The sequence below is a fragment of the Notamacropus eugenii genome, chromosome 3, assembly GCF_028372415.1.
Source record: "Notamacropus eugenii isolate mMacEug1 chromosome 3, mMacEug1.pri_v2, whole genome shotgun sequence".
Lineage (NCBI taxonomy): Eukaryota > Metazoa > Chordata > Mammalia > Diprotodontia > Macropodidae > Notamacropus > Notamacropus eugenii.
Window position 1 is genome coordinate 388,889,610 of NC_092874.1, and position 12,541 is coordinate 388,902,150.

Genomic DNA, 12,541 nt, shown 5'->3' on the forward strand with positions numbered 1-12,541 from the left:
ATCTGCTTCTAGCTTGACCATCTGCTGTTGCAGAAAATTCAAAACCCTGGAGATCTACTTATATCCACATCGTAAACGAGAAAAGATGTTTTAATTAAGGGAAATCAGGTTAACTTAGCTCTAATTTACAAGCCGCCTGCCTAATGAATTGTCTGTGCTGCTCTCTCTTTGTAGAGAGTAAATCTGAGGATCCCTTTCCTCCGCAGTTCAGACACTAATTAACTAACCAAGAATTTTAGTAGCACACCCGCCTTTCGCCTAATAGTTTTACCTAAAGCCAGCCCGGTCATTGCTTATACAAATTGCCAATTAAATTTGATTGATATAATGAAATTGGATTTTATTTTTCACTTACCTTCCCTCTTTCTCCCTCACTTTTCATCATTTTTATCCCCTCTACCAAGAAATACGCACACTTGCGCCCACGCACCCAATTCCCCCAATCAAAATAATGATGCTAATAACATTAATAAGTTTTTTTCCTTTGGCATGTCTGCACGTGCCCGGCCAGGTCCATGACTGGAAGTCCATCAGGCCAGCCCTCTGCGCCTGGTTGCCTGAGTCAGGCGAGTTAGGGCTGTTAGTCCAACATTTCTATTAGAAGTTAACAGGCGTAATCTTGTTTCCAGATATTTATCCACGTTCGGAGGGCTGTACTTACATGTTTGAAGTTAGGGGGAAAAAGTGAAAGATCTAAGCAGCCATTCTAAAAATACATTAACAGTTTCCAAAATCTATATCGCTGCTTAATTAAATATGTTATCCTGTTTATAGGATCTGTGGCTAATTATTTAGAGTCATTTAATCTACTCAATTTGCACGTTAATTAAAAAGCACCGGTTTGCATTGTGAAGGCAGGAGGGTTTGAAGGGGAGACAGCGACGTCTAGCGGGAATCTGGGAGGGTCACAGCCACTTTCTTGGTATAGGTTTGGTCTCTGGGTCCCTTCTCGGTCTCCCCTTATCTTCACCGGCGATTTAGGAGTTTCTAGAGTAAACAAATACAGAATTATTTATTCCAAAGAGGGATGGAGAGATGGGATAGCGAGGTAGGAAGACCTAGGAGACTAAGGAAGGGTGGTCATTTGGAAATAGCTAGTCTGCCATTGAAACGGGCAGCTCAGTTTAATTAGGACTGACTTACCGGGGGAGGGGAGAAGGAGAGGCATTTCTAAGGTGCACTTCGAAGGAGCTCAGCGTAGACAGAGCTGAGAGTGGCCAGAAACACTACTGTTAGTCTACCAGATTCAAGTGGAGCAGGAGTTTAGGTGCTTTTGAATTAAACGAATTGTTCTGTTATTTGGAGGAAAAGAGGCGGCAAATCTCTTAGTTGATTGGGAGAAGAGGGTATTTTTCCGCAGTTTTCCTCTCCTACCATCTTCCCTTTCAACCCTGGCTTGAAGAATCCTGTTCGACCTAAAACAGCTCCCGGGAAGATTTTCTGAGCATTCCCGAGGGGCATGTTCCCCAAGCTGGACTGGTCTGCTCAGCCTGGTTAACTGATAAATGATGAAGCTTACCCCCACCCCCGCCTCTCAATTGCTTCCTAATTGTTTTTCTCCCCCAGACCTGTCCCCTTTCACTCCCATCTGCCCCTTTCTGACGGTGTGTGTTTTGGCCTTTGTTCCTGTCCCCTTTATTGACACCTTTTTTCAAAGCCCGCTTCTGTCGTCCTTCACCAATCTCTTCTGCCCCATTAACCCATCGGCACGAGACTCTCGCAACAAAGACCTGAAATCTGATCTGCTGCTTTATTGAATCTCTATTGTCTGCCAGCTAATTCCTTATTGTCCCTCCAGCTTGCTCCTGGACCAGGGAGGTGGTGGTTGTTAATTGCATACCCCTTCTCTAGCTCCTCACCTACCAAAGCTAGGGGAAGCTTGGGATGCAGACTATGATACAAGAAGAGATGAAGTTTGCCTCACCAAAACCCCCCTCCACTTCATCAAATAAAAACTCTCAACTTTTCTCTCCAAGAAAGACGTTTTCTCTTTGAGGGGGCAAAGGAAGATAGCTGCTTTTAACTTCACCAAAAACATCTGTGCACAATAATGAGAATTACACAGACACCTGATCTTTCACACTTGAAATGGACAATTTTCCTATGTGTGGGGAGGGTTAGTTGATCCAAGCTACTCAGAATGAAGCTGAAATATAAAAAGTGTCCAGAAAAGGGAGAGAGTAGGAGTATTGTGGTAGCATCAGGTAAACAAAGAATAATCTGTTAAATCTCACCCACATTCCATGAGAGAAAATTAGAATACCTTGGATGTATGTGGTACTTGTCTTACACAAACTCTTAAGTGTTCTCCACTACGTTATTACAAATATTTCTGTTAGATAAAGAAAGGCCTATATTATTCTTCCCATTTTACAAATGAGGAGAAACTGAGGCCCTATGAAATTAATCAATGTAAGGTCTCACCGAGAAAGTCAACAGAATTCAAGTTATAGGTCACATTTTGGGATACTCAGGTCTATTCTCTTTTTATTAGACTACGCCTTTGGATAATCCAAGCCATTTGTGGGAGAACCTGCCATAAGAAGATCATGGGGGGAAATGGGAATGTTTACAGTAGATGACAGAAAGGGGGTGGGTGGAGATAAGATGACTTTCTTCCAGTATTTGAAAGCCTGTCATGAGGAACAAGGATTTGACTTTTTCTACCCAAGCAGAAGTACAATAGGTAGAAATTTTGCAGGTGCAAATTTTGACTTGGTGTAAATAAAAGCTTTCTAGCAATCATAGGTGCTCCAAAATGGAATGGTTGCTTTAGTAGACATTGAGTTCTCTCAGGGGTATTCAATACAAACTTAGTATGTTATATTGGGAATAAGTGCTGAGGGACAGTTTGCACCAGATGTTTTTTGAAGTCCCTTTATGCTCTAAGATTTTATAATTCTATGATTCTGTTTTTATTGTTTCTAGGGTGGATTCAGAAATATGCAACTATATCCACCAGTCAATTTAAAGAGAAATGATATATGATCTTTGACTCCAATTTGAATGCTTCCAAGTCTGTGAGAGGGACTTTCCCCCCACTTCAGGCAGAAGACTTTGTTTCTGCTGTGCGCCAAGTTTATTTCAATGAAAGGATTCCTTAGATGATTTGTTCTTTGTTCTTCTGACCAATTTGAGGACATGGAGGTAGAGAGATAGTCAAGGATCAATCTGCAGACGGGGATTCGCTTTATTCAAAGACTGACTTAGTCTGTTGAATATTTTATATATACATTATATATAAACATTATATATACATAATATATGTGTACATACATAAGCTTGTATGTATGTTTGTCCAGTTGTATAATTTAATTGATGTAAGGCAGAATCCCAAGCAGGAGCTCAGGCACTTAGGGCAAGTTCAGTTGAGTAGAAGATACAGAGAACAGTCTCCTCCAGATCAATATAGTCACAGATGTTGGAAGAAGGGACCAACTGTTGCCCAGAGTCCAACTTCAGCATTTGGGGCAATAACCAACCAAAAGGAGGAGGCAAAAGAGGGGAAAGGGGGAGGCTGAAGACATGGGGAAGGTGATCCCAGGAAAGAAACAAGACCCTAATGAGTAGAGACACATGACATTTTCTCGATGGAGGACCACAAAGGGCAGGGACAATGGGCTAGAGCCTGTGTAGGAGAACTTGCAACATGGATATTGATTCCCTCTGGAGAAGCCCCAGTTACCTCTTCTGAGTTACTATAGCTCTGGCATAGAGATCTCTCAGTGTGAAAACTGCCTCCACCAATTCAGTGTCACAGCTCCTCTACAGATTTCGGTTCTGAAGAGTTGCTGTGGAAGAGATCAAACAGAGAGAGAAAGGACCCATATGTACAAAAAATATTTGCAGCAACATTTTTTTGTTGCTGCACCTGATAGAAGTTCACAGTTTCATATGTAATCCTCTTTTTCTGTTCTTTTTATATTGAAGTAGGATTGGAGGATGATAGATTTAGAACTGGATGTTAATTTAACAGATTAGGAAACTGAAACCCAAAGAGGTTAAATGATTAGGCCAAGGTCATATATCTAATTAAATCTCTGAGGTAGAATTTGAATGCAAGTCTTCCTGGTTTTAAGTTCAGCACTCTTACTGTACTACCTAGTGGCCTTGATATTCAAGATTGTTAAATTCATATAAAAAAAAAAGAATGCCAGGTGGTGCAAAAGACAGAGTGCTGGGCCTGGAATCAGGAAGACCTCAATTCAAATCCAGCCTCAGGCACTTAATAGCTGTGTAATCCTGGTCAGATCATTTAGCCTGTGTTCACCTCAGTTTTCTCATCTGTAAAATGGTAATAATAATAGCACCTACCTCTCAGGGTAGATGTGAGGATCAATGAAATAATAGTTGTAAAGTGCTTACTTAGCAGTGTCTGGCACATAGTTAAAAGCACCATATAAATGCTAGCTATTATCATTGGTATTAAAGGAAAGAAAAAAAGGTTGCTGTGATACTGAGAAATTAAGTAACTTGCCCAAAGTTACACAGCTAATACCTGTAAGAGGCAGCTTCTGAACTCTAAGCTTCCTGATTTTAAGGTCAATCCTTCATCCAATATGTTACCTTAACTCTTAACTTAAAATATTTGTTGTTCAGTCATTTTTCAGTCATGCCTGACTCTTCATGACCCCATTTGGGGGTCTTCTTAGCAAAGCTACAAGAGTGATTTGCCATTTCCTTCTCCAGCTCATTTTACAGATGAAGAAACTGATGCAAGCAGAGTGAAGTGACTTGTCCAGAGTCACACACCTAGTAAATGTCACACACCAGATCTGACCTCCCAGCCTAGCACTCTATCCATTGTGTTGCCTCTCTGCCCTATAATTTAAAATATATGTATCAGTAATAATAAGCACTTAAATATTTATAACTATGCTAACATGATCTTCTCAGGTCCCTTTTTAAAGTAAAGTCTCTTTTTAAAGAATCCCCCCCCACACTTTTGAACTTGTATACCATAAATGAGCATGAGATTTTGCAAATCTTTTCATATATAAGCAAGTCTCCCATAACTATAGAAATATGAAAATACATCTATACACATACCATAAATGAGCCTAGAACTTCCCAAATCTATTTCAAAAAACAAGTAAGTTTTTCCTAACTGTGAATGGGTACAACTATTCTAGATTAAAAAATTTTTTTAAACTTTTTTTAAAAGTAAAATGATAAAATAAAAAAATTTAAATAAAATATAATTTTTCAGTTTAAAAATTTTCACTTTTAAAAAGTTGATGTATTTTGTTTGTCATTTCCCAAGATATCATTTCCCTGCCTCTCTACATTGGATTCTCCCTAGGAAAGAAGAAAATCAACCAAGCAGACCAATCCAATGTCTATGGGTAACAGCATATTTTACTGTTCTTTCCTGTAGTCTTTCACTCCTATGCTATGAAGAGGGATGGCTTTCCTGTTGTGTTCAAATGGAGTGTTGGGCATTAAAATACACCAGACTGACTGTTATTTAGTATTGTAGTCATTGCGTAAATTTTCCAGGTTCTGGTTGTTTTTTTTCCACATTCTGCTTCAGTTACTACTCCTACTACTTCACAATAAATAAATTCATTACATTAAAGACAAAAAAGATGTTACATGTTCTTTGTTATTTTCACGTTACCCAATAAAGAACTTTGGGGATCCCATTGACAATCCTTTTCCTGACAAAGTCCCATCCTTTATCTTGATGAAACAAAGAATCCTGAATATTGCGCTTTCATTGGTGGAGTTTGTTACTATATAGTTTACTATTTCAGAGAAATCAATGACTTTCTTTCACTTCAATTCTAATGGGGGTTTCTGTCTCTTTTTAACTCAGTCCAACTCAATAACGAAAAATATGAAACATTTCCTATGTAAAGCATGGTACTTCCTTCCATTACTTTGCTTCAAGGCCAATTCATATTATTATCCTGCTCCTAAGAGATGTTTGGAAAACCTTTCTGAAAATCCATTCAAAATCTTGCAACATTTTTTTTTGTCTAACATGTAAACTTTGGACTACTGAATTAAGACCTAATACCTAAGCAGGTCTTATGGTGCAGTCATTTCAGTTGGTTCAACTATTCATGACCCCATTTGAGGTTTTCTTGGCAAAGATACTGGAGTGGTTTGCCATTTCCTTCTCCAACTCAATATACTGATGAAAAACTAAGGGAAACAGGGTTAAGTGACTTGCTTGGTGTCTGAGGCCAGATTTGAACTCATGAAGATGAGTATTCCTGATCCTAAGGCCAGCGTACCACCTAGCTGCTGGTCTTAACACATTCTGCATCAATTCAATTCAACAAGTATTTATTTGATGTAGAAAGGTATATGCAAAAAGAAAAACTGCCTAAAAACCAAATAAAGAGTTAATGATAAAAGGAGGAGCAGTTCATAGGCACCACAAACTTGAGACTAAACAAGGGCAAAGTTTTGAGGATTACTGGCTTTTCAATTCAAGTAATGATGCTGATAGAAGAGCAATGATGGGGAAGAATAATGTCGCAAAGCCAAATTCTGCCAGTTTGGTAAAGTGTGTGCACTTTGGGAAAGGGACAGAAAAATTCAAGGATCAAAATTCAAGGATCAATTCAAGGATCCCATAATCCCATCTAAACAGCAGATCTCCTTCCTCCACACCACTCCCACCCCCACCCCAGTTAAGATCCAACACATTGGCTACAAGACACAGGAAAAGTAAAATTGTCACTTGGGAGGCAGTAAGAGGGAAGAAGGGAGCAGTGATGAAAATGCTTTGGTCATTCTGCCTTTCAGTCCAGGCCATCTGTTTTAAGCATCAGTCCTTTATTTCTCTTTATTATAAAAAAGTTTAAAGATATGCTCTTAAAATTAGCCATCAATTCTCTCTCTGGTCATCAATGCCTATTCCCCCCCCCCCCCCCCAGTGGTAGACACTTTCGTCTTTAGTTCCATTCTTTACAATTAGATAATGAAATTGGTAACTATACTGGGGTCCCTGGAACAGACCCTTGATACAGTGAGTCCCCCAGGTGTTCCCTTTTCTCTGTTTTGGCGTCTGAATCAATATTTGCGGGATTCATATTGCTCCATTATTTGCCACGTGTGGTCTAGTTTTAGTGAGAGCCCCTGGAAATGTCATTTTGTGTTTCAACACACTGCCTGAGTGTTTTGAAATTTCGTGAATTTCACCAAAATCATGCTCTTTTCCCATTCTCAAGCAGCCAAAACTCCTAGCAATTGCAGGATTGGGCTTTTAATGAGCATTTTCTTGATTTACAGCAGCAATGAACAGTTATCTGCTAATAACTCCTTAGTTTAGAATTGAAAGGGGTAGAGAAAATAAACCAAATTGCAAAGATCAGCTCTTGTTAAATAAAGTCATTGTGAAAAAGACACATAACATTTTCATGCATCAGATAAATGAGATGATGAGCTCATCTTTTGTGGGTTGTAATTATTTAATACTACTTAGCAGCTGAATAGCACTTACCCTATGAACATTTAATGGACATCAGTTAATTAATTCTAAGATCAGCTCTCCCATATGGATCAGAGGCAGGGAAACTGAGGCAGGGGTTAGAGGTGATAATAGGGAAAAAAAGGAATCTAATGATCAGATGTTAGAGCTTCTAGCTCAAAACCTTTAATGATTTTGGCACATCCAGGGCTTCTATTGACTTAGCCCCTCTCTTATTCAGTAATTTATAGTGGGTAAGCAGGAGGCTAAATTACTCTGAAGAAATTCATAAACAAAGGCATTGTTAAAGGAATTATTTTCCTCCCTTCCTTTATTTTACTTTGGTGTCAGATGTCAGGTATGTACCACCTACTAAGAGAAAAACAAGAATACTTAAGATAATCAGAATTAACTTTAAGTTAAAGATGATAGCGATAATGAGATCCTCAGAACGGGAATAGAAAGTCTCTAGTTTATGGAGATAGGCAGTAGGTATATGAAAGGAAATTACATAATTAACATGAACCTCAAACTACTATGATCAGAGTGAATACAGGCTTTAATGACAGGCGGAGTTGAAATTAAGGCTGGAATCACAAAGTGTCTCCCTATTCTTCCTCTCTACCCTAACCATTGGGGATGCCCTGAATTCCTATAGGAAATTAGGTTTGCTATCTGTAGAATGCTGAGTCCTCATTAGGAGAAAAAAGCTACAAGTCCTGTAGAAACAAATAGTAATGAACAAGGTGAATTAGACAATGTCTTTAGAGTAGAAATCCCTGGGGACCAAGACCTCTTTATATCCTTTTTTCTCAAAGCAGAGCTCCTTAGACCATTATGGTGGTTATAAAAATAATAATAATTGTCCCCTCAAAATCCAACCTGTCATCTATGCAGTAAGAGGGTGAGAACTGAGGCAAAGGAAGGGAATACCAGTCAAGGTAATGTACAGATGGAAGCTCATCTGCTCTGAGACCTACTATACGGTAGCTGGGAAAGCCTGGCAAGGATCTTGAAAAACTAGGCAATTGGGCTCTGGAGATATCCACTCTGTGGGTTAGTATCCCAGCAGCCAGTGTGATCAAATTGCTCCTATAGATCTAAGAAACAGTCTGGGCAGCATAAAGTTGCATGCTAACTCTACTGGAAACCATCAGCTTAATGTGGAAGAGAGCAGAGATGGCACTATTCCTATTCCAGAATCACAAGAAAGCAAGAGAGATTGGAACAAAACAAAAATATTCCAACTACTGCAAATGCTTCAGGGAAGATGGTGCTGATCATTAAAGTGGACAAACCATGAGTGCGATGAAATAGACTGAAGACATAAGCTTTCATTATGCATTAATAATATAGAGTGAGAATCGAAACTAGACCTGTGATTTTGTTGCCACAGGGAACTCCTAGTTGAAGAAAAGCCCTCTACCAATGCTGGTTGGCACCTTCTCTGCAATTTACAGTCTTAAAGAGTTGCCTGGAGCATAAGGAAATTAAATGACTTGCCCAGGATCACATAGCCAAAATCTATCAGAAATAGATCTTGAACTTATGGCTTCTTGGTTTTGACGGTAGGCTATAATATCAATACCATATGACAATAAACTTGGAAATAGATCTTACAAATTTTAGGCAAAGATGTCATACTACTTTTTTGTCAACTATACCTTATGTTCTAAGTCATACAACAATGTACTGCTAATAAGTGCAAGACAGTCACACAAAAACAACCAACTTTATCCCTTAACCTCAGATTAGATGACCTAACAGACAAAAGTGAGGAACTATTAAAATCTGAAGATGGAAAAATTGAAGATAGTGAGGCCATTGAAAATGTCCACTTCATTCAAATTCCAGGAATAATACCTAACAATGAAACAACATTGTTGCTCATACTTAGGCTGGAATTTCAAAATTTTGAGTATAATGGCATTAATCCAATTATCAGACCAATTATACCAAAACAAAAATTTTAAAAAGCTGGGACCTGGCATAACCATCATGAATTGAAGTATTCTCTCACAGATTTTGACAGAAAGTATAAAAACTATTTTAGAGGTGCATGCAGCAGTTCTGCCAGGATTTTAAGGAATATATCTAAGGACAGGTTTCTGCCTTGGTAGAAGAAATTTGAGAAATCTACTGGACTAAAAGTCAACAGAAAGACTTTGGAAAATTGCATGTAGTAAAAACATAAATGCCATATTGCTCAATTAAAGCAAAAATGTAGAGAATGGAATCTGGAAAACAAAAGCATATCAGAAATCTACATTCCCTTAATCAGCAGCTGAAAATAAAAGTTAAAAGGTTGAGGCAATACAAGGAGTCAAAGCAGAACAAATACATAATTTAACATTATTAAAAAACTTTATTACAAAGACTTGAGAAATTTTAAAAAATTATAGTAAGGAACAAGACAGAACCCTTAAAAAAAGATGGTGGAAAATATTTGATCCTCTATATGGCTACAAGAAATCCAACACAACAAGGATGCAGGTTGGTTCAAATAAGAAATAGATAATGAACAGCAGAAGCTACATCAAGAAGGGCAATAGTGGGGAGTGGGGACTGAAATTCTAGCCTCATTTCAAAACTAAAAAGTTGCAAGATAAGATAAAATCTATCATTATTGATTCAAATCTTTCAGAGTGGCATATAAATTACTAGAAAGGAATCCCTCTCAGACATAAGCCTGATCCCATATTTCTTAAGAGAAGATTTGACTTATGTTTTATGAAAGGATGAGAAATCTAGTAGTTTCTCCAAATATAGACTTATTAGATGTTTTTATACAAATCCAGGTACTTCATACAAATCATTTACTGCTTGTATCATGAAAAAAAATCTGTAAACACATGTAGGGAAATAGTGAATTCCCTAAAAAAGATTGTGTCAAAAAAATCCCAAAATATGAAGAGGAAATGATTATCAAATAGAAAATTATTGTTACCTGAAAATACTGTAACATAAATCTACTTTTGTTGATTATTGCAAATCCTTTGACTCAGTTCTGTACTCATGGGTTATTCAAGCACTACAAGTATATAAAATGGCCCAAGTATCATGAGAATGCTAGAGCAGTTGATGTCCACATGAAAAACTGTTCACTGTTTAAAATGTGCTGTGAGGCAGAACCAAGATGGTAAAGGGAAGCCTGAGCTCTCTCTCCCCAGTTTTCCTTAGAAATAACATTAAATCAAGGCTCTTAAAAAGTTCTAGAGCAACAGAATCCACAAAATAGCACAGAGTGAAGCAATTTTCTAGCCCAACATTACTTGGAAAGACTTTAGGAGGGGTCTGTCTCACTTGGGAAAGGGCGAAGCAGAGGCTGGCACAGGCAGTGTCTAGGCAGGCCAGTGGGAGGCTTTTAGTCACAGCACAGATGAGCAACTGAGGTCCCATGGTCTTGGCTCAGCAGGCCAGTGGCACAGCAAGCCAGCTGTGAGGCCTCCAGTCCCAGCACAGAAGGTAAACTGCCAGTCCCAGAGCCCAGGGCACAACAGACAACACTAGGCTGGGTCAGCCTAGCACAGTGGACAAGCTGTCAGGCCCAGAGGCCCCTTCATAGAAAACAAGTGACCAATCCCCTGGATACCAGAGCAAGAAGTTTGGACAGTGCTCCCTCTATGCTAGGAGAAGAGTTCAACTATTAAAAATGAGCAAAAAACCAAAAAACAAAAAAGAGCCCTGACCATAGAAAGTTACTACAGGGACGAAATTTTTTACTGACAGGGAAGATCCAAACACAAACTTAAAAGGAGACAATTTCAAAATGTCTACTTGTGAAACCTCAAAGGGGAATATGAATTGGTCCCGAGTCCAAAAAGTCCTCTTGGAAGAGCTCAAAAAGAATTTTAAAAATCAAATAGAGAAGGTAAAGAAAAATTGGTGAAAGAAATGAGAGTTATTAAAGAGAATTACGGGGGAAAGGGTCAACAGTTTGGAAAAGGATGTACAGAAATTGACTGAAGAAAACAATTCTTAAAAAAATAGAATTGGTTAAATTGGGGAAAAATCTACTGAAAAAATTAACTCCTTTAAAAGTAGAATTGGCTGGATAGAAAAGGAGATACAAAAGCTAACTGAAGAAAATAATTCCTTAAAAATTAGAATTAGGCCAGTGGAAGCTAATGACTCTGTAAGACATCAAAAATCAGTCAAAAAAAATTTTTAAAAATGAAAACAATACAAGAAAATGTGAAACACCTCATCAGAAAAACAACTGACCCAGAAAACAGATCCAGGAGGGAGAATTATTTTAAATTTATTTGTTTTCAGTTTGCTACAATCACTTCCATAAATCTTAGATTTTTTCCCCTTCCCAAGATGGTATACAATCTTACATGGGTTCTACACATACATTCTTATTAAATGCATTTTCACATTGGTCATGTTGCATGGAAGAATTAAAATGAATAGGAGAAACTATGAGAAAATCCCAAACCAAATAAAACATAACACAAGAGAAAATATTCTGTTGCATTCTGCTTTCCAATTGCATAGTTCTTTCTCTGGATGTGGATGGCATTTTGCCTCAAGAGTCCTTTGGGAATGTTTTAGGACACTGCATTGCTGTGAAGGGCTAAGTCTAACAGAAAAATGCCTTGCCCACTATGATTGTTACTGTGTACAATGATCTCCTGGTTCTGCTCCTTTCACTCAGCATCAGCTCATATAAGTCCTTCCAGGCCTCTCTGAAGTCTTCCTGTTCATCATTTCTTATAGCAAAATAGTATTCCATTACATTCATATACCACAACTTGTTCAGCCATTCCTCAATTGATGGGCATCCTCTCGATTTCTAGTTATTGGTTACCACAAAGAGAGCTGCTATAAATATTCTTGTACGTATGGGACCTTTTTCCATTTTTATGATCTCTTTGGGATACAGTTCTAGAAGCAATATTTCTGGGTCAAAGAGTATGCACATTTTTGTAACCCTTTGGGTATAGTTCTAAATTGTTCTCCAGAATGGTTGGATTAGCTTGCAGTTCCACCAACAATGAATTATTGTTCCAACTCTCCCACATCTTCTCCAACATTTATCATCTTCCTGTTTTATCATGTTAGCCAATCTGATAGGTGTGACGTGGTACCTCAGAGTTGTTTTGACTTGCATCT

General features: G+C 38.2%; 1 long non-coding RNA gene across 2 annotated transcripts in view; it reads right to left on the bottom strand.

The window, feature by feature from the left end:
• Positions 1–319: 319 nt before the first annotated feature.
• LOC140497151 (uncharacterized) overlaps positions 320–12,541 on the bottom strand; it is a 108,231-nt gene continuing 96,009 nt past the window's right edge. For both annotated transcript variants that reach the window (XR_011964546.1, XR_011964547.1), the window contains 2 exons: positions 3,686–3,791; positions 320–987 (listed from right to left, as the gene is read on the bottom strand). This is a non-coding gene — a long non-coding RNA (uncharacterized lncRNA). The remainder of the gene's footprint in view (positions 988–3,685; positions 3,792–12,541) is intronic.